At 38.6% G+C, this 18,953-nt stretch overlaps 1 non-coding gene across 1 annotated transcript; it reads right to left on the bottom strand.

Moving 5' to 3' along the window:
• Positions 1 to 10,938: 10,938 nt before the first annotated feature.
• LOC113748494 lies at positions 10,939 to 11,044 on the bottom strand. The gene has a single exon (XR_003464351.1). It is a non-coding gene; the product is annotated as a small nucleolar RNA snoR103 (small nucleolar RNA).
• Positions 11,045 to 18,953: the final 7,909 nt, after the last annotated feature.

The following is an 18,953-nucleotide window of genomic DNA, read 5'->3' on the forward strand; positions in this document are numbered from 1 at the left end:
GTTGTGGTTGAGGAAAAATAATGAAGCCAAAATGGCTGGAAAATTAGGTAAACACAAAGGGCGTGCTGCCCAAATTTTCGCCCGATGGCTAGGTTTCTATTTGAACTTGTATGCTTTTGTTTGGCCAATACCATGACCGGTTTTCCATTTTAAAACATGATTTTTCATCCTTGGGTTCAAACAACCCTCTTCTTGCCTGAAAGTCATCTTTACACGTGTTACTCTTAATTAGTCGGGTTTCTTTGTTTCCCTTAAATGTTTTGCTCGATAAACTATAATATGTTCTCTTGTTCAACCTTAGGTTTCATTGGTGATTAAGGGTAATATCCGGAAGGATATTTTGCACGATATTTTGTATTTCTAGGTGAGTGTTCCTTATTTGATTCTATGGCTTGTTGTTATCATTTGCTAATGTGTTAAGTGCTTTTAATGATTTCCAAAACGAGCTTCCTAGGCGAGTGTGTACTTTATCGCACTCGACCTAAATAACTGTGCAATTTTCAAGGATTTAATGATTGAAATGTTACTTGCGCATGAATGTAAGCCTTTTGGGCTGAACTGGCCATTGCCCCTTGTTACCGGTCGTCTCGAACCAGAAGCGGACTCGGTCGGGCGATTAGGGACTTGGGTGAACGTTCGGTATACTCGAGTATTACCCTGTAGGTTGGTGGAGACTGGCCAACGGCCAGGACGGGGGTGAATGAATTGAATGAATGAACAAACGATCGAACGAGGGTTATTGATAAACGAAAAATGCAGTTTCAAATGATTGGAGGAATAAGGGGAAATGTCAGGAGAACGAATGAACGAAATAACGAATTACTCCTTGTGAGCCGTATCCTTTTAATGAATGTGTTACTATCGCTTTCCATTGTAAATGTTTCTTGAATTATTGATACTCCATGATTAATGTATTGGATTGATTATCTGATTATGTGTTCGGAACCTCACTGGGCTTTTAGCTCATCCCTTTAGTTTTGTTTTCCTTACAGGGAAAGGCGAGCGAGGACGTGAGCTTGAGATAGACTAGCCAATCTAGTTTTGTTTCTTTTGTTTCTTTTGTAGTGGTTCTCGCCTAGTGCTTGGCACGGGCTGGACGTATGAAGGATTGAGAACCCTTGTATATTTGATGTTCATATTCTCTTTTGGGTTGGCAATGTATATAAGTTCCGCTTTAAGTTTGAATTAATGCCCTATTTATTCTTGTGATTTATTTCAATTTTTAATTGAGGACTGTAGCGAACGACTGAGTCCCGGCGAGAGCTGGGCAGGCGGCCCGCCGAACCCTCTGGTACGCCTTAGGGGGAGGTGGGGTCGTTACATTTTCAGCAGCATGTTTTGCCTTCCAAGCGTGTCCTTCTTCCTAGCTTTGATGATATCTCGCCACCAATTAAGTGTTTTAAACCCGACATTGTCTATCAACGATGCAGGGCCCCATCATCACAAATCCTTCCCGACCCTAAACCAATGCCTGCTCCAGTGGTTCTTCGAAGATCTTCTCGTATCCGTCAACCTCCTGCTAGGTATGGCTTCTCTGCCACTTTAGCTAATACTGCAGTTCCTACCTCTTATTCTCAAGCAACTAAGCATGCATGTTGGGTAAAAGCTATGCAAGAAGAACTTCATGCTCTCCAGGAGAATCGTACTTGGGATATTGTTCCATGCCCTAGTGGTGTTAAGCCCATTGGTTGTAAGTGGATCTATTCCATTAAACTCCGGTCTGATGGCTCACTTGATCGATATAAAGCGAGATTGGTGGCACTTGGCAATAAACAAGAATATGGAATAAATTATGAGGAGACATTTGCACTCGTCGGAAAAATGACAACAGTGCGCCTTGTTCTAGCTATTGCTGCTTCTAAGGGCTGGTCATTGCGACAAATGGATGTTAAGAATGCCTTTTTGCATGGGGATCTTAAAGAAGAAATTTATATGACTCCACCATCAGGGTTATTTTCTACACCTTCATTTGATGTTTGTAAGTTGAAACGATCACTCTATGGTTTGAAACAGGCTCCACGTGCTTGGTTTGATAAGGTTCGTTCTATGCTTATTAATTTCTCATTTGTCCAAAGTCAGTATGACTCCTCTTTGTTTCTTTGCAACACACCTAAAGGAATTGTCCTGCTTCTGGTATATGTTGATGATATTGTTATTACAGGGATTGCTACTGACTTGATTTCTAAGCTTCAAGATCATATTCAGACTTCTTTTCATATGAAGGACTTGGGTCATTTACAGTATTTTTTAGGTCTTGAGGTGCGTTCCACCTCAGCTGGTATCTTCTTACACCAGCATAAATACATTCAAGAGTTAATTGCTTTGGCTGGCCTTCAAGATGGTCATTCAGTTGATACTCCCTTGGAGGTGAATGTTAAATATCGTCATGATGAGGGTGATTTTCTATCTGATCCTTCTTTATATAGACAGCTGGTAGGCAGCCTCAATTATCTGACTATTACTCGGCCTGATATTTCTTTTGTTGTTCAACAAGTCAGTCAATTTATGCAAGCCCCTAGGCACCTTCATCTCGCCGCTGTTCGTCGCATTGTTCGCTATTTGAAAGGCACTTCTGCTCGAGGTCTTTTCTTTCAAGTCGACTCTCCTATTCGTCTGGTTGCATACAGTGATGCTGATTGGGCTGGTTGTTTTGATACTAGACGTTCCATTACCGGTTGGTGCATGTTTATTGGTAACTCTCTCGTTTCTTGGAAAAGCAAGAAGCAAGATCGGGTGTCTAAGTCTTTTACTGAGTCTGAGTATCGGGCCATGTCCTCTGCGTGTTCTGAAATTGTTTGGCTTCGTGAATTGTTGGGTGAACTTGGGTTTCCTCAAATTGAGCCTACTCCGCTCCATGCAGATAACACCAGTGCTATTCAAATTGCTGCTAACCCAGTATTTCATGAGCGTACCAAGCACATTGAAGTAGATTGTCACTCTATTCGTGAAGCATTTGATGCTCATGTCATCTCTCTTCCACATATCACCACTGCTCTCCAAACTGCTGATGTGTTCACTAAGGCTCTTTCCAAACCTAGACATCACTTTCTTGTTGACAATTTGATGCTAGTTGATCACCCAGCATCGATTTGATGGGGGATATCAATGGTAGAGATTATGGCATAAGATGATGGCAGAAATTGTAGCAAAGATTATGGCATAAATCATGCCCAAGATTTGTTCATTAATTGTGTATATATACTTACCTAGAATAGAATATCAGTAATCAGGACATTAGCTGTAATTAGTTATGTATAGATGACTACCTAAAATAGATTGTACAGAAATTCTTATTTAAGGGAAATGATCATCAAGTAAAAGGGCATTCAGCTAATTTACTCAGAAATTGTCATCCACAAGTATCTATTCTTTAGCAGCACCTGAAGCAAAGCTTTATCTGCTCACATTAACCTTCCCCTTCCTCCAGAATCTTCCTAATGCACTAGCCACCTCAGCTCACAATAGTTCCTCTTACTTCTGCAAAAATTCTAGATCCTCTTCTCCTCCTCCACTCTTCTCCCCTGGAACACATTTTCTTCTGCAAAAATGAAGCATTTCTATATTTACACGTGAAGAGCAAAAAAGAGTCATTTAACAGCAACTACCCAAAGAAGTTCACACCACCAAAGGTCAACAATCATTTCTTCCTTCATCTTTTGACGTTTTTCATCTGCTAATGGCTCCAAGCGAACAATCTGTCTTCTAGCTTGATCATATGATGGGTCAACTTCCAAAACCTTTGTCTTATCTGCATATTGTATTGAACATCAGCATAGGAAGCAATAAATTGTGAAAAGCCATATGCACTATATGAGAAGATTAATGAATGCCATTGGCTTTGTGTGTGTGTGTGTGTGTGTAGAGAGAGAGAGAGAGAACAAGCAAGATTGCTGCCATTATGTGACGACCCCACTTCTCCCAAGGGCGAACCCAAGGGTATCGGCGGGCCGCCTGCCTAGCTCGCGCCAGGACTCAAAACTTAAAGAAATAAAACTAGATAAATCGAAAGAGCACTATATACAATATATACAATCCCAAAAGTTATATTTACATCTTCAAAAGTCTCGAGTCAAACCACTCTAATACACTATAACCACAACCAGCAGAAGATAGACCCTAAGAAGGGTCCTTATACAAACCACCAAAACTAAAACAAACATCCTAACTGTTTAACTAATACAAGCCAATCTAACTATACTAGTGTACGAGCCAAAAGTCCCCGCGTCGGCCCCTGCTAAGGAAAACAAAAGGAAAGGGGTAAGCTATATGCTTAGTAAGTAAACAGGGGCGAAAGCATAAATTTCACGTAACAACAGTTACACAGTAAGAGTAAAGCAAAAGCAGAAAAGTAACATCACATAATAAGGATACAGGTGGCTCCAAAGCCAATTCATATGCCATGCGTGATCTCCTGCCGACACTCCGTCGACCACACTCAATGGTCCGTAGAACTTCACTTGTACACCCACCGACACCTTATCACCCTCACTGGCCAGTCACCTCACAAACTTGCCCGGGCGAACGAAATCACAAACTTGAGCTTGAGTCACAAGCTCGGGTCACAAACTTGGTCACCTTCTCGGTGAACCGGATTCACAAAATTGGTTCATAACATGAACCTACAAACTTGGTGACCTCAGACTAAGTTGGACTGACTTCGACCAAGCCCTAACCGGCTCGAATAGTCCAAACAGGTCTTAGATCGGGCCCACGAACTCACAAACTTTGCAAACTTCACAAACTTTACTCGAAAGTCGCCCCGAGCCACAAGCTCAAGGGTTTTGGTTCCAAAAGGTTCATATACATATGCCAAGTACAATTATACATTCAAATTAGGGTTTAGGTCGAGTGCGATAAAGTACACCCTCGCCTAAGTACCCTTTTCACACATCTCAAACACATAGCAAAGAAAACACACCAAACTGGCCTGAATACTTACTCAAAACGGAAATAGCAAAAGTACGAAGTCGGATCGAAATGATCAGCTAGTAGTGGACCCCACCAGATCCGCCCAGCTCACCACCGTCTGAAATAGGAGATTGTGTCACATAATATCGTAAACGGCTACTATCGTGCCTCAAACAAACAAAACGGCAAAAACGGCACGCGCGCACGTACATATGACGGACGGAAACGGAAACGGCCGTTAGCGGAAACGGCAGATTTGACACTCGTTTCTATTTTAATCATAAGTTGAGCTACGAATATCGGATTAAGGCGTATGAGATTCCATATCGAAGCTTACAGGATGAACAACAACTGTTATGAAGACATCCAGAACTAAAACTGGAGGCTTCAGTCCCAAATGAACCAAACACAATCACTTACGAAATCTGGCCAATGCATAAATGGTCAGTTTTGAGTGCAAACTGTTTTCTATGCTACACATGGGCAAAAGAGCTGAAAATTGGCAGTTAGCTAGTTCATTCCAGATGGAACAACTTTCATGAAGGTCGGCAATCCAAATTTGGAACGGAAGTTGGTCATCAGGACCAAAACAGATCTGACCAGAAAATGGTCATTTTCACGGGCAGGCCTTATTTGCTCGGCTATATCTCAGGTTTTATAAATCCGATTCATGAAATTCCAAGGGCGTTAGAAAGCTCTGATATAGGGCTATAAGTTTGGTGTTTTGGTCGCAAGCCCAAACAGCTTGTAACCTAGTCAAACGTGAAGCCGAAGCTCCAGTCATAAACTGTCCGGATATAAAACAGTTCTGACATGCATTCTTATTTCGATCATCACTCGAGCTACGGGACTCGGATTTTGACGCACTTTATAGCGTTTCGAAGCTGTGACCAAGAACTACATTTATTATGAAGGAATCAAAATCCAGATCATACAGGATCAAAATGAAAACCCCCACGGTCAGAAGCTGAAATGCAAAACGTACCCAAACTAATGTCTAAAACAGGCCTGAGTGTTCTGTCTATCACTCATAATACCCTACTCCGTTTGACTTGAAACTTTACAGAAATATTCAGGACTTAAGGGGCTACAATGTTGAAGAAGGCAACTTTGTCCAGTTTTGAAGATAACAAGGTCAAAAATGCAAGACACTATACCAGAATCGCAAAACAGGTTCACAAACCGTATCCTAGTACAAACATCATAACTCAGCCTACACAAGTCCAAATCCAGAAATTCCAAAGCCATTCGAAAGCTTAGACACAGGGATACATTTCATCAGAAGACCTCAACATCCAAATCGAAAGCAATGCCAGTCAAAACAGACGAGTTCAAACGCAGTTCACACATTCTGATCAACCCAGAACAGCAACAGTAAAATCGATATATCTCACTCTACACTACTCCAAATGACCTGAAATTTTACAGACACCACAAACACATCAATACCTACAACTTTCATGTTTGAAGAAAAGGCCAATTCGGCCTCTATCTAGGACCAAAAATTTCGGACAGAATGAAGAACCAAGAACCCTAATTTTCCAGAATTTCTTCCAAAACAGAAATTGATTGCAATTATCAATCATTTACACCTACTAGAGTTATTAGCCATCAATTCCAACCATCATAGATAACCACAACATCATGATCACAATTAAACCAGAAAATTCATCAATAAATTGAAAACTTCATCAATTCATCCAAAAACAAGAAATAAACCACAAAAGTCATCACTTGAACTATCACTAGGCATCAATTAAGCTTCATTAGATAAAGGAGAAGGTTCATTCACTACTCACCTAGTAAAACAAGAGAGAGAGAGAGTTGCTTGACACCTTAGCTTCTCCAAACACTTCACCAAACTACTAACTATCACCTAATGAAGAGATTTTATGGAGTAGAACCAAGTTTATGTGATTGTTTTGGAAGATTTGAGCTAGATGGAAGCTAGAAATGGGAAGAGTTTTCTTTCTTCTTTGCTCATGAGAGAGCCGGCCATGGAGGAGAAGAAAAGAGTGAATTTTTGTAATTTTTTTGTGAGATATTTAACTAAATGGTAAAAAAGTCAAAAAAGTCAATAATTGTCTAACAAGTCCAACCAATGAGATAGTGACACTTGTCACTCTATTTAAAGCATCTCTATCCTTTTATTCTCTCTCTCAACAATCACATCACAACCTCTACTTATCTCTTAACACCCGATAAATTTTACACAGTATCCGAAACTTAACCTTATTGGCCGAATTTTTTCGAACTTTTCGCACTAGTGGGTCCCACGTCCGATATACGTTCTTAATTTCTCAAAACCTAACCGATACTTGAAAACTCATCTAAAACCTATATTTACTCAGAAAAATTATCTGGGGAAATTTCCAATAAAGAAAAATGTAGAAAAGGCGGGCGATAAAAACCCGAAACCACCCCACCGATTAACGAATAACCCTCATATCAGCTTACGAACGGACTGGGGCCTCACACATTACACATATAAAGCCACCACCAGTCATAGATTAGTCTTCTTATAAGCACAAGTTTGTGCTAGAAGTTGCCAGCAGCTGCCCAATGACAGTAAAATATTCAAATTCTTACACCGACATACCTGCTATAGTCTCTTCAAATTGTTACAACTTTTCATATGCCTCTTCTCTTCTTAGCAAAACGCTTATGTAGTTAAGGTTTAGCTCCAATGCTTTTGTGCATTCTTTAATAGCATCATCGTATTTTTTCTGTAAAAAAAACCACCAATTAGAACTTCATCAAAATCTAGTCAAAAACTTACCAATGCATGACATATGTATAACAATGCATATAAGTAATGATATCACATTAGGAGTTATTTGCCAATCGGCCAACAAGTTTTAGCAATAGATGATGGAGGCTCCTGTAACATCAACTAAGGGAAAAGAATGGGAAAAGAATACTTTAACGGACAACAAATTATAGTATTAGGAAAAATTTTAAATACTAAGATAAGTACCTTAACTTCTCCAAAGATAACGGATAAGCACATCTTATCTGCCCCTATGAGCTGAAGAATTGATATCCAACTTTGATGGTTCAAATCAAATTAAAAGGGATACAGCCCAGATTGATGAAAATAGATCTTCGAGGAACCTTATTTGAACATAGCTAACAGACATTCTTCCATGTTCGCCATTGACACATTAAGGAGATTACATACAGATTAAGGCACAACCGGTTACCATGGCCAAATTTCCTACTTGTCAAGATTCAAATCTATCAGCTATCCGACGTAATTGGAACAATAATGAAAGAGAGGTCTATTTAGCTCTGGCAAGAAAAGGTGTACACAAAATGAGAATTAGCTGCTTATCACTATCAGAGCCAACATATCTCATTTATAATAACTCAAATTCAGCCTTCATGTGACCATGTCTAGATAACAATGTACACTAGTCAAGAAACTTCAAGGAAACCTCTAACCATGAAAAAAGAATAAATTAAACATTCATAATTTTCATGACAATGCAGTCGCAATAATATCCACTTGTCTTCTTAACTAAAATAAAAAAGTCTTTGTTTCTGACATGAACTATGTACATGTTTTATTACAATACTATTTTTAGAATTTGCCTCGAGTTCTGTCTAATGCTCTCACGGAGAGAGAGAGAGAGAGAGAGAGAGAGAGAGAGTTTTCCATAACAGGATCTTTATGTTTTACTACTCGGCCAAATGATACGCAAGATCAACCCATACTAATCAATTACAACGTTCAAGAATGCATTTCAGACCATAGAGATAGAGAAAGTCAAAGAGCAACTTTTCAAGAAATGCATGCAAAAAGTTAAATTTTACCATGTATCGACTCAGCAAGATGAAAGCTTACCAGTTTATTTAAGATGCAGCATGATTTGCATGGCATATTGACCGTAGTTCAACAAATTTGGGTAAACTAGACACAGCTGGTAAAGCAATATCATACTTAGACAATGCCTCTTCATACTGACCATCTTTAAACAATGTATTATCTTCAAGTTTTACATAATTGGCTTCTGCTAATTCTTTCTGCTCCAAAGACACAGAGCTTAAGAGATGACAAGAACATCTAACAAAAATACAGCTACAAGAGTTTACGAAAAGAACCAAGGCACTAACAGGACAAGAGGATTCCCACGTGACACCAACTTGGATTTCACCAAAAAATTCAGCTTCAACTTTTTTTTTTTTTTGACTTTCAGAATGTTTTCTGCAATGTTGACCACCCACAAGATAAATAGCCCAATTAGATACATACAAAGCTTTAACAGAAGTTTTAGAAATCATCCTTTTCGGGTGGCTAGATACACACATTTTCACAGTCCAAGACAGTCCACATGAAGAAGTTCAATATCAAAAGAAAAAAGTCTTGATTCTTAACCATGAATCACAATCAAGTAAAAAACAGATGTGCTAGTCTGGTGGATAATCTGCCAGATAAATAAAAGAACAAATTTTCTGAACTATGCTTCTTCCTACCCATATCAAGGGGTTGGATTTAGTGAAATAGAAAATTCTTTGCTTCCAGATAATCTGCCAGATAAATAAAAGCACAAATTTTCTGAACTATGTTTTTTCCTACGCATATCAAGGGGTTGGATTTAGTGAAATAGAAAATTCCTTGCTTCCCCAGAGCAGTGGACAGAATAGTTACTATCTACTCTAGCTACCAAAAAAAAAATCAAAAATCATCTACTCCTATTCAAGTGTACAACAAACAACATAAATTATATACCACTTCACCTGAAAGTGACTGAGTTGTATCATACACTTTTCACAAGTATCAAGATTGATACTGGGACAAATGATCAATACTCATCTTAAATACACAAGATGTATTTAATGTAAAACCTATTTCACCATTGACAACACTTTGAAATATTACAAACTTCAACCGAATATTTATTACTGAGAATAAAACAAAGGAACAATGTGGAAAGAATACTGTTCTCAACTGCAGCAGCTGGTTCCTGGTATATCGAATACGTTCCCTCTCCCAAATAGAGTGTCTCCAGTATACAATAGAAAATTAAGAACAGGTTGGAAAAATCAGCTAGAGCAAAAATAGCCCAATGAAACAAGTAAGAATATGGATCTGACAAACTAGGGTGGTGATTGTGTATTACATGATTATGTAATCAACAAATTTGCTAAGTCCATTACAACCTAAAAACTAAGGCATTAAGTTGGTTTAGCATTTCGATAGTAAAAAAAAATAAACATCGCTTATCATGATATATTCAACCAATGGTGCAAAAGCACCCGTGCAACTGCCCCATTTTAAAATAGGAAGTAATTCAAATGCATGCAGAGTCCTTTGCAAACTATCCTTGGATGCAAAAGTAAAAAAGTGAGATCACAGACATTCACCACTGCAGAGGCCCCGTCCTGGGCCGAGACACGTGGCAGCCCAGGAAGGCCAGAGCTGGGCTCGGACCTCAGGCCCATGGCCACCATCCTGAGGCACACCGCCGCTAGGGCTCCGGAGGGTTCCAGAGAACAATCCCGCAGAGGGCGGGAAATATCCCCCTCGGCGCGGGATTGAGACTATTCTGGGTAGGTCCCGAAACGTACGGAGGTCGGACTTACCAGCAGTTATAAATGGTAATGCACATCCACTACACAAGGTACGCTCACTATTGGCAAATTACCCCCGACTGTTTTATTCCTTGTGAATTTCAATCACCGGAAAGCTAACTTGACCGTCGGAGTGCCCTCGGGGACCACCTCGAGGCTCCCCTATCAGTCACCCTAGAGAGCTCTTCTCGTTTGTCTTGTAGGGTTGGAACACGCTCCTCCCATCAGCACGCCGAGCTCATCAGGTCAGCTCGGTCCGGGGAAGCTCAGCGCTTCTTCAACCACCAAGTCATAACGAAATCAAGCGCATACAGAGTTGCAAGTGGCAACTTGATGGACACAGAATGGTGATCTCAATATTCATCATTATAAGGAAAATGAAAACCACAATTTTGAGGAGGCCAGGCCTCAAAAGAAGCATTAGTTTTTAATCCTTAAAACAATCTACTGGAGCTTTCACGTCTGTAGGGTTCTTTATGGCTACAAAGATACTCGTTAAACGCCCACCTAAAGCATACTTATTATGTTATCTCCATATTTATAGTAGATACACATCTTAAATGCACTGCCAAGAATTAGGAACATTTTAATCAGTTCCCCCACAGGCTCATCAAGGGTAACTACATACAATGAGATATCAATAGCAATACATGCCGTTGAGAAACAAAAGCTGTGTGCTTTTATCCAGCAAAGAAAGCAGAAAAAGTGCAGAGAGGATTGTAAGACCCCGAAAATTCACTTGTCTTTATAACCCTTATGTGAACTCACTTGCCTTTGATTCATGGTTGCTTTAATGGTTGAATTTGAGCCAAGTAAGTGAATTTTGTTAAGAAAAGTTTCATATTCTCAAGTTATTAGAAAATCTTGAAATTTTCGCAGGAGACTCTGCGCAGCTTTGGGAAATTGGCTATAACTTCGTACAGGAAAGTCAGAATTGAGTTTCGTTTATTCTATTTAAAACTAGACTCATAAAGCTTCCTACTGTATCAAATTCAGAGTTTGATTCAATCCCTAGAAATTCCAGAAAATTGGTAAATTTGGCTGAAAATTCTGCCTTGCACAAGTAAACATAGGAATGTTGTAGTAGCTTATGGTTCAATTTGGACCAACTTATGAACTAAATCTGTGAGAGCCCGTAATTTGTTTTTAAGTACTAGGTTTTATTTTTTTCTTTTAATTGCACGTTTTTCCACATTTTATTTATTTGAAAAATTGGGAAAATAATTTTTATGAGTAACTATAGTTTTTAGATGATTTTCTAGTATCGAATAGTTTTTGAGAAATTAAGAGCGTGTACCGGACGTGGGACCCACTAGTGCGAAAAGTTCGGAAAAATTCGGCCAACTAGGTTAAGTGTTGGATACTGGAATTAATTTACCGGGTGTTAAGAGATAAGTAGAGGATGCTAAGTGGATTGGTATGAGGGAGACAAAAGTTAGGCAAGCATTAAATGAGGTGACAAGTGTCACCATTTGATTGGAGTGACTTGTAAGACTACTATTCCTTTTCTTACCATTGACCAAATAAATCACAAAATTAACCAAAAATTCACCATTTTTCTCTCCTCTTTGGCCGACTCTCTCTCTCAAAAAGAAAGAAAGAAACTCTTCAAGTTTTGCTTCCATTTAGCTCAAATCCATCCAACCAACCATTGAAACTTGCAATTTCTCCATAAAACCTCTTCAATTAGTGTTAGTGAGTTGATTTGTGGAGTTATTTGGAAAGCTAAGAAGACCTATTGCTCTCTCTCTCTTGTTTCTAAGGTGAGTTGTGAAAAACCACCCTCCTCCCTTTATTGATGCTTAAATCATGATTAGTGGTGGTAGAAGATGCAATATTATGGATTACATCATGATTTGTGGTTGAATTAGTGAAGTTTTTTATTTATTGGTGATTTTCTGTTTTAATAGGAACATGCTTGTGTGGCTATCTATGATGATTGTAAATGGTATATAATGACTCTAGGAGGTGGAAAAATTGGGTAATTACAACCAATTTCTGTTTGGTAGAAAAATTGACAAGTTAGGGTTTTTATGAAGAACATTCTGCCCGGTTTTGTAGCTCCTAGTTAGAGGCTGAATTGGCCTTGGCATAAAACATAAACATTTTATGGAATGCTATTTTAGAGGTGCCTGAAAAATTTCAGGTCAATCGGAGTTGTGTAACTTGAGAAACGTCGAAATTACCCTTGCTGTCCTGGTTTTACCCGAAATTGAGAAGTGCGTCTGTAATGGGTTATTTTGGTTGATAATTCTTCCGAATTGGTTGTTGAGGTCTTCTGATGAAATGTAGCCCTATTCCTTAGATTTCATCTGGCTTTGGAATTTCTGGATTTGGACTTTGGTAGCCTGTTTTATGATGTTTACACCAGAGTGCGTTTTGTGAATCTGTTTTTCCGGTTCTGGTGTAGTATCTTGCATTTTTAACCTTGTTATACTCGAAACTGGACAGAGTTTCCTTCTGTAACATTGTAGCCCTATCTCTTAGTTTCGAAACAGTGGGTCTTACACCTTCATCCGATACTCGTTGTGCCTTTGGTGCCATTACCGTAAAATGATGTCAAAAACTGTTTTTTTTCAGGGTTAAAGCTAAATCTTTTCCGGATTTTTCTGGTTTCCTTTAATGCTTATCTATGCTTATGGAACTCTCTTTCGGTAGTATTTGGCCTTGGTTTATGACTTGTAATTGAGTCTTATTGTGCTTCTTTTAGGGTTTGACTTTCATTTCCGGTCATTTTCCTAGCTAAGCTCCGTACTTGAATGACTTTAAGCCTAGTGAACGGCTTTTGGAGATGAAATTATTTGTATGAGATGTTGGGACTGATTTGAGGAAATATAAAGCCATTAATGGCTGGAAAATAGGTAAACACAAGGGATTTGCTGCCGAAATTTTACTTGAAGGCTAGTTGGATTCCGACTTGTCTTTGGTCCAAGTGCTTTTTGCCGCAAAATTTTATAACCCTTTTTAGTTTAGTTTTGCGTTTGGTTTTTGAAACCCTAGATATTTCCGTCCATCAGTCCAAATGCCCCGTTTCGCTTTAAAGTCATTTTTATGCTTTTTACTCATTCTTTATTGGGTTTCTTCGATTTCACCTAATTGGTTGTGCTATATTCTTTCTCGTTGAATCTTAGGTTTTCTCGGTGATTAAGGATACTATCCAGAAGGATATTTTGCACGTTATTTTGCATAGTTAGGTGAGTGTTCCTTGTTTGTTAAATGCTTCTTGACTTCATAACTTGTATTATTGATTGATAACGTGTTAAGTGCTTTTAATGATTTCCAAAACGAGCTTTCTAGGCGAGGGTGTACTTTATCGCACTCGACCTAAATAACTGTGCAATTTTCAAGGATTTAATAATTGAAATGCTAGTTGCGCATGAATGTAAGCCTTTTGGCTGAACTGGCCACTGCCCCTTGTTACCGATCGACTCGAGCCAGAAGCAGACTCGGTCGGGCGATATGGTGACCTGGGTGAACGTTTTGGTATACTCGAGTATTACCTTTGTAGGTTGGTGGAGGTTAGTGGAGCCTGGACAATGTCCAGGAGAGGGTGAATGAAATGAACGAATGAACGAACGAACGAGGGTTTATTCCCAAAATGAAATTTTCAAATGATTGGAGGAATAAGGGGAAATGTCAGGAGAACGAATGAATGATCGAATGAATTGCTCCCTGTGAGCCGTATCCTTTTCATGAATGTTTTATCGCTTTCCATTGTAAATGTTTCGTGAAGTAGTGATATGCCATGTTAGTGTATTGGATTGATTGTTTTATTATGTGTTCGGAACCTCACTGAGCTTTTAGCTCATCCCTTTAGTTTTGTTTTCCTTAACAGGGGAAGGCACGCAAGGACGAGAGATCTGTATAGACTAGCTGGTCTAGCTTTTGATTTTTTTCTTGTAATGGTTCTCGCCCTAGTGCTTGGCACGGGCTGGTTGTATGGTGGATTTGGAACCTTTGTATATTCGACGGTTGTACTTCTTTTGAGATGGTAATGTATATAAGTCGTTTAAGTTTTTGGATCATTGCCATATTTTTCGTACGGGCTGGATCTGGTTTTTGCTCGAGGATGGAAGTGATCGACTGAGTCCCGGCGAAAGCTGGGCTGGCGGTCCGCCGAACCCTTTGGTTCGCCTTAGGGGGAGGTGGGGCTGTCACAAAATCTCTTTGATGTGTCTTCTAAAGATTCTTAGTATTTGAAGTCTAGTTTTTAACAAGCCAAGTTGTATGAATTTTTTATATTTATAACTCAAGTTATTATTTTCTAAAGGAAGGGCATAAGTTAGGGATTTTGTGCATACTAGGGTTTTGGTGTGTGTTTTTGTGTGCATTTTGGTAGTGTGATTGTGAGGACTTTTAAAATCCCTCATATTTTCTTAAAAATTCCCTTTTATTTGGAATCCATTATTTTACAATAGCTTTACTACTCATTCACTTTCTCAATAGTTACAATTAATCATAGAACCAAGGGTTTTCCCTTTACTTTCATCGTTAAGGTAAACTAGGATTTTTACGTCTTTTGATAGTGTGATTAATCGGTGTGGAGTGTGTACTAAATTTGGTGGTTAAGAGTGAGTTTTGGATAAGAAAATGTGTGTGATTAGAAGTAATAATAATAAGTTAGTAAATTATAAGTTAAAACCCTAGTATACGCGAATTAAGGAAAAACGGTGTGAACCACTTGAACATTACTTTATTACCTTAATCTCCTTGTTATTAATTGACCAAAATCATACCTAAATATCTTCTTAATGTAGCCGAAATTTTGGACTAAAAACAAGAGAGAAAAGAAAAAAATTGACTTCCAATCAAAAGGTGACACTTGTCCAATTTTGACCCAAATGAATTCCTATCATCTTAACCTTCTTGAAACTTCATTTCAGCCACCATTTAAGAAGCTTTGTGTGCTGAAACTTTGGAGGAAAAGGTTGTGATTCTCTCTTGCAAGAAGCCTTGGTGAGATATTATGGTTTCCTATCCTTTTCTTGCATTTAATCTTGTTAAAGTTTAGTTAGAAGCTCTTAATCTTGCCTTATGACAGTAAATTTGTTAGTTTGAAATGAGATGTTGGAGTATGCAGCTAGGGTTTACATTTTCAACCTTGATTATGGTTATTTATCTAGTAATGGATGTTATAGAGTTAGTAGTTGTTCGTTTTGATGATTGAATGCTTATTGGATGTGAAATTCTAGAGGAAAAGTTCAAATTCTAGAAATTGAAACTAACCTGTTTAGCTTCTGACCTATTTAATTCTTCCATGTTAGAGGCCTAATTAGGCTTAGGTGAAAACATGAAAGTTGTAGGAAATGATGTTATATAGCTTCCTACAAAATTTCAGATCAATTGAACCACTGTAGCTTATGAAATAACAGAAATACCCCTAACTGCCAAATGCCCTGTTTTGTGGACAGTTTTCTGTCTTCTCGGTGATTGCACATTTTGATATTGAAAACGCACAAATTGGTTATTGATGTATTCATAAGACTTGTAGTTCTCTGTCTTAGCTTCGAAATGGTATAAAATTTACCCCAAACCGATAGGCGTAACTTTAGTTATGGCCGAAATTCCAAGAGACATCAAATCTGCCATTTAACTATTTGCCTTTAAACTTGATTTCCGGTTGCCTTATTACGACTTGTGTTGTAATTGGATTATTTTGAGCCTAGTTGAAGGGCTATTGTGGTAGCATTACCTATGTATGACATTGGGGCTGATTTGAGGAAAATAATGAAGCCATAAATGACTGGAAAATAGTAAAACACAAGGGGCATGCCGCCAAATTTTAATTAGAGGTATAAACCAGTCTTTGGAGTTCTGATTCTGTAATCGGTAAATTTGACCTAGATCTATTGAAAATCGGGTTGAGTTGTTTTCCTGAAAGTTGTAACCCTTTGTCTTAGCTTCGAGACGCTACCTAGTACACCTTGATCCGATAACCACAACTCTAGTTATGGTCAAAACCGTGTAACCCATTTTCATACCATTTTCATTTCCGCGCACATGTATTTCTTGGCCGTTTTTGCCGTTTTGGCCGTTTTAGTCCTTATATCCATTTGTGATAGCTGTTTGACTGATGGTTGAGTATAATCTTCTGTCACAGGCTGATGTGATACTCACTTGACGCGATCTAGACAACGAATCACCAACGGTTTAGCAGCAGAAATTTGACCCAAATCTAATCCCCGAGATAACGAACACTATTGATATTATCTCAACCCGTTACCTAATGAATTAGCGAACCAAACTATAGGTAGAGGAACGCCACAACCAAGGAGTTACTTGATTGATAAGTTCACTTGAATAACTTGAGAAAGATTCTCAAATATTCAAAGAGGCTCTCTTGGAAAGAGAAAAGTGAAAACTCACAATTTTATTGATCTTCAAAACTGCCTATGAAGGTCTCTTGCCTTGGCTATATATAGCCATACAACTTGAAAACCTAAAGTGACTTGAAAACCCTAACTCGGCTAGGCTAGGCCTTTGGCCCGATTCCACAACTCAAATCCACTATCTAATGGTCAGCTTATAATCGATCCAATGAAGGCTTTAAGCTGGCCCAACATAACCCAATAAAAGCTAATTAACCAACTTAAGTTATAGTGAGCCTAGACTCTATAAATCGGATCCAACTCAACATGAGGTCTTGGACCGAATTTATTCCTAGCAAATAAAATAGAAATCTAGAAAATAAACTACTAACTATTACTAAAAGATTCAATCTCTTGCAGCCCAAAACATGGCCCATAAGCGGCCCATATTTCGTATCATTCCCCTCCTCTTAAAAAAAGATTTGTCCTCAAATCGTGTTTGGAAATGAATGGTACTACAAGAGTTGGCAGTATGAAACTTCAAATCTCCACATATTGGCTCTCTTAGAATGGATGATACTTGCATACGTCGTGATTATTGTAATTCGCTGCACATGTCTCTTGGTTAGCTTGAAAATGCTCACAATCCGCCATGGGAAACTCAAGGCTTTACTCCAACCACTCCAAAGCTCTCTAATCAGCATTGTGTCATGAATGGTCAAATTTGGACCTACACAATAAATCACACGATTAGAATTTGTAGGTATAAAATCACTTGACAGCTTACCATTCACATTCACAAGATAAGGATCTTCATAGTGATGCTCAATCAGGTTAGAAAAGTATCGGACATGATTGTGCAAAGTTATAAAATTCATTGCAAGTTGTTGTGGGTATGGCCTATCTTGCACAAATGGAACAAGATCGAGCTAGGTAGCTTTTGAACCCTCAAATTGAAGAATAAAACCAGGTTGTAAGGAATCAGAATTTGGACCAATGAGGAAAGGATTATCACCAACAAAATAAGAAGGAAATTTATAACAAGTTTCAAGTGTAGAAACTCCCTCTGAAACTTCATTATTCCTCCCAACAAGCAAATCAGGCTCATGGTTGACGTTGAACATCAGTGGATGACAAAGAGAGACAACACTTAAGGTGCAAACTCCATGAAAAGTTTGATATTCACCAATGGATTTAGGCATAGAACATGCCAAGATCAACTCAATTTTTCCTTGCTTAACCTACATAAAAGTAGAAACACTAAACAAAGTAGAGTCAAGATCGTTAGAAAAAACATATGATCTCACATCCTTTCTCACAATCAGCTTATTCTTAGAATTTTTAATCTCTTTTTCATGCTCAGTAGCTGACTTTTTCCCCTCATTATTCTCAACCTCTTTCTCCTTTTCAACTCCCTCGAATTTTACCTCTTCAGTCACAATTCTCTCCTCCAGCTCTTTCTTCATACTATAACGCTCATGCTCACTCTTCATGTATGCTAGATCAATACAAAGTTGCTTAGAGTTAAGCGACACAAGCCTGGTACGACGGCCATTAAATGTGAAGGAATACTTATTAGTATATCCATCATATTTGACTTCTCGATTAAACATCCACCATTGTCCCAACAGCACATGCGTCACTTGAATGGGAACCACATCACACAACACCTCATCCACGTATTGACCAATACGAAAAGGAACAAGTGTGTGCTTAGTAATCCAAATATCACCACTATCACTTTGCAACTTGTAAGGTCGAAGATGATCAATGGTTGGAAGATTCAATTTCTCAACCAAGACAGTACTTGCGAGATTAACTTCACAACCCTTATCAATGGCTAAGCTGCAAACTTTATCCTTGATATGGCAACGTGTATAAAACCAATCATTTTTTTGAGCTTTGATGATTTCCAATTGCTCAGTTATCTCACGCAATGCCACAGTATTTACTCCTTTAGGCACAAGATGGTGAAGCTCCAGTTGAGCATTCGTTTGTCTCATACTTTTATTACCTGCAAAACTCAACAAAAATTAGTAGAACAGTCCTCACTCGCTCCCTTACGTGTTTCACTCACTCTCGTGTTTTGCTCAAGTGTTTAAAAACACTCTAATGATCTCACCATTCACTTTCAAATCCCTTGATCGCCCCCTTGAAGAAATC

The sequence above is a fragment of the Coffea eugenioides genome, chromosome 9 (assembly GCF_003713205.1).
Source record: "Coffea eugenioides isolate CCC68of chromosome 9, Ceug_1.0, whole genome shotgun sequence".
In the NCBI taxonomy this organism is placed as follows: domain Eukaryota; kingdom Viridiplantae; phylum Streptophyta; class Magnoliopsida; order Gentianales; family Rubiaceae; genus Coffea; species Coffea eugenioides.